Source organism: Bison bison, unplaced genomic scaffold (genome assembly GCF_000754665.1).
Source record: "Bison bison bison isolate TAMUID 2011002044 unplaced genomic scaffold, Bison_UMD1.0 scf7180017864524, whole genome shotgun sequence".
In the NCBI taxonomy this organism is placed as follows: Eukaryota; Metazoa; Chordata; class Mammalia; order Artiodactyla; family Bovidae; genus Bison; species Bison bison.
In genome coordinates, this window is record NW_011495075.1 from 3,854,345 (window position 1) to 3,858,838 (window position 4,494).

The following is a 4,494-nucleotide window of genomic DNA, read 5'->3' on the forward strand; positions in this document are numbered from 1 at the left end:
GGGGACGACAGAGGATGAGATGGCTGGATGGCATCACTGACTCGATGGACATGAGTCTGAGTGAACTCCGGGAGTTGGTGATGGACAGGGAGGCCTGGCGTGCTGCGATTCATGGGGTCGCAAAGAGTCGGACACGACTGAGTGACTGATCTGATCTGATTAATTCATAGGGCTTCCCTGCTTCCTCAGATGGTAAAGAATCCACCTGTAATGCAGGAGACCCTGGTTTGATTCCTGGGTCAGGAAGATCCCCTGGAGAAGAGGTAGGCTACCCACCCCAGTATTCTTGGGCTTCCCTGCTGACTCAGACAGTAAAGAATCCACCTGCAATAAGGGAGACCTGGTTTCAATCCCTGGGTTGGGAAGGGCCCCTGGAGAAGGGAAAGGCTACCCACTCCAGTGTTCTGGCCTGGAGAATTCCATGGACTATACAAGTCCACAGGTCGCAAAGAGTCGGACACGACTGAGCGACTTTCACTTCACTATACACCATGGCAGGGGGGCTCTCCTGGGGGGCACAGCACCACCCTGAACAACACAGGAATATCTGTCCTCCTCGAGCTCGGGGTCCAGCAGGAGGCTGCAAGTAAACAAGTCACACAAGTAACCATTTGGCGGCAGTGGGGTCAGCACCAAAGGAGAGTGTAGGATGCCACGTGAGTATCTCCAGGTGGAAACAGGAAGTGTGGGCTTCCCCGGGGCTCAGATGATAGAACCCACCTCTAAAGCAGGAGACTCGGGTTTGATCCCTGCGTCACAAAGATTCCCTGGAGAAGGGAATGGCAACCCACTCTAGTATTCTTGTCTGGAGAATTCCATGGACAGAGGAGCCTGGTGGGCTACAGTCTTTGGGGTAGCAGAGTCAGTCACCAGACAGGATGAGTGACTACCATGGCCGATTACTGGGTTTCCTTCTGGTAAGAGGGAAGAGCTTCTAAGCTGCACTGGCCTGAAGTTGGGAGAGAATTTGAGACCCTTGGAACACCAGTCCCATAGGCCTAGGAGAGAGAGAATTGGCAAAAGTAGGTGAAGACTGGAGCCAGAAAAGATGTATATGGCGTAACAACAGCTCCTTTTAGCAGGGATCACTAAGTACCAGGCACTGCGCTCAGCCCCTCGTTAAACGCACTGCAATTTAACTCTTGTAGAACTAGGAATTCATATCCCTACTTTATACTTGAGAAAGTAAGGATTAGAGAAATAATGTATGAATAGGATTATGCTTCTGGAAAGAATAAAAAAGAAATTACTTTCTAGCCATTGTAATACTTGCAGTGAAAATAATTTACTTAAAAACCCCTGGTTACAAATGTGCACTTTCACATTCTTTTTCATTTTTCTCTTAAGGATTAAAAGTAGATTTAGACTCAGGTGAAGAGTGAGATGGGTGTGTAAGAAGACCGAAAAGAAGCTCAGATAAACCTCTCAATTAAAAATAAACTTTACAGACGTTCACATCTTTTTCTGAAAAATCATTCCAGTTTAATTCACCATTAATTGTACCAGGAATTCACATGTAATTAGAAACAGATAATGCAACAACTCTGCGGATATTTTTGAAAGTCTCACTGCGCCACATCTTTGTTGCCACATGTGGGGTCTTCAGCCGTGTCATGTGGGATCGGATTCTCTGACCAGGGATCGACCCTGGGCTCCCTGCTCCGGGAGCATGGAGTCTTAACCAGTGGACCACCAGGCAAGGCCCCGTGGACTTTTCCTTACGTAACTATTGATTCGTTTTTGGCTGTGCTAGGTCAGTGCTGCTGCACAGGTTTCTCTCGTTGCAGCGACGGGGGTTGCCCGTGAGCTTCTCCACGGTGCTTCTCTCGTTGGGGACCACAGGCTCTGGGCGGAGACTTCAGCAGGTGTAGCACTTGGGTTCCTTAGTGGTGGTACGCGGGCTCAGCTGTCCTGAGGGGTGGAGTCTTCCCGGCCCATGTAAAGAACCTGTGTCCCCTGCATTGGCCGGCGGGTGCCTAATCCCTGGACCGCCAGGGAAGTCCACCCCGAGGGTATTTTCTGATACGGTTTTGTGATGGCAATCTTTGTCTCTATGTCATCATTTTGACTTGAAAGTTACTGTATCAGTTTGGTAAAGATAGCTATACCAACTAATGACACATTTAAACATCTGTGGCTGGTACTGGCTTTTCTAGTTAATGTACTTTGAAATAAAACCTCAACTAGTCCCACACTATCTTGAACCTAAAATTTCCTGTGACTTATGATCGTGCATCGGAGAAGGCAGTGGCACCCCACTCCAGTACTCTTGCCTGGAAAATCCCATGGACAGAGGAGCCTGGTAGGCTGCAGTCCAGGGGGTCGCTGAGAGTCGGACACGACTGAGAGACTTCCCTTTCACTTTTCACTTTCATGCATTGGAGAAGGAAATGGCAACCCCTTCCAGTGTTCCTGCCTGGAGAATCCCAGGAACGGGGGAGCCTGGTGAGCTGCCATCTATGGGGTCGCACAGAGTTGGACACGACTGAAGTGACTTAGCAGCATGATCGTGCATACACATACAGCGGGCCTACAAGTTCCTCATAAAGGTCCTAGGTTATAAAGCCGGCTCTTCTTCACCCGTTTGGAACGTGATCCTGACGTGTACGGATCACTCTACCACCAGCCCAGCAGACTGTATCCCATTAAGATCTTTCAGCCTCAGAGTTTCCAGGCATGGCAGCAACTGTTACTTATTATGTGAAAAGAACATTCAAACCATCTGTACCATCAGTAGGGGTATATTACAGTGACAGGAAGAGAATCTGTTGCCTCAATTTTAGACACTTTCAAGTTGTGAGAAATTTTTCTTATTCAAAGACAGCAAATGATGTATCAAAGAGAAGAGGGACCTGTGAAGCTGTGCCTTAGTTTAATGCATATTGAAAGACCTCCCTCTTAGGGTCTGTCAGCCCTCCATGGTCACCCCCCGACTGTTTCAATATTTAGCCATCTCCAAAAGGATAAAGAAATAATTCATGGAAACGAATTAAGAACTGTTTCTGTAGGTTGACTGTCGAGAGAAATAAACAGCAGTAGAATTTAGTGGGGGTCGGGGGCAGGGAATCACAGATACGTGAAAAACTTATGGTTATTTTTAGTTTTATATTTTTATTTATATTAGGATATTATACAATTTTCAAAGCTAACAACAGAGTCTTCGTAGTATGTGTATTTGAAGCATAACAAAATAAAAGTATTTCACAAAAGTTCATATTACAGTACTATTGAAATATGAGGCATAAGATTATTCATTGGTGGGATATAAACATAATACATTCATTTTAAAGAAAAAACATTTAATATGAATAACATTTTGGTTAAAATAAATATGCAGATGTTAACAGCAACACCCGCAGTGTATATGCGTACAAGCACGGTGTTTCGTAATGGAGACTATGCAGGACGGCAAGCAGTCACGGAGTGGCCGTCACAGCTCACTGAACTCACCATCAGTGCACACCGCTGAGCACTTGATGTATACAGGGATACCCTTCGTCCCCCATTCCTAGGCCTCAGCACGCGGACCAAGGTCACCCCACTGTGTGCCCTGGGGAACTGGTACCAAAGTCTGAATAAGAGTTAGAAATCAGATGTACCTTTCATTTACTGTTCCTCATTTCAAGTCAAATGTTTTATTTAATCAATACAAAATTTACTTATAAACAGAAATACAAAGAGAACATTTCATAGGTGATTATAAAACATTAAAACTTCTCATCTTCACAATTCTTTGAAATATTCAGAATTAAATTTGTTTTGTGCACAGTGGTTTCTTCCAGAAAAATGTGAACACTGAGATTAAAAAAAAAAAAAGATAAAATATCCAAGACAGAAAGTTTCCACATGTAGAAAACAATAATAGATTACCCTGATCATTAAATTCTTCCCAATTTCCTTCTAGCAGATAGGTTCACTTAAAAGTTTAAATCTCTGCTTAGAAGTCCTGTGAGGGGTCCAGCTAATGGCTTTTAGATGGATGTATTTTTAAAGATTGCAAGAAAAAGGAGCACATTTGTTCCAAGTAGAGGACATCTCATCTCCATCAGTCATATTACATTAAAATGAACAGGACACTAAGGTCAACAGAGACAATTCTCTGGAGACGCGCGTGGGGACGCCGGGGGCCCTGGGTGTCCCTGCAGCCTGGGGTGCAGAGCCGCCAGCTCTCCCCCGCCTGCACTGGGATAAATCACCCTAATTCACAACTGATACTGTAACTGATTAAATTTAGAAAAACAAGACGTCTACACTTTGTACATTTTAAATGTTTACAAATAAAAGTATTCAAATGATTGTAAGAAAAATACTTCTATGGAAAAAACAAAACCAGCAGCTATATGGGCTGAGGGCAGGTGCTCTCTGAGCACGAGGGGTTCCCGCTGGCAGGGTTACTGGGCGGGTTCCGTGGCGGCAGGAGGTCCTTAGGTGGTGACGGCCACGCGGCCGTGTGGGAGTGGATCACCGCTAACGCGCAGGCGTCCAGGGCAAACG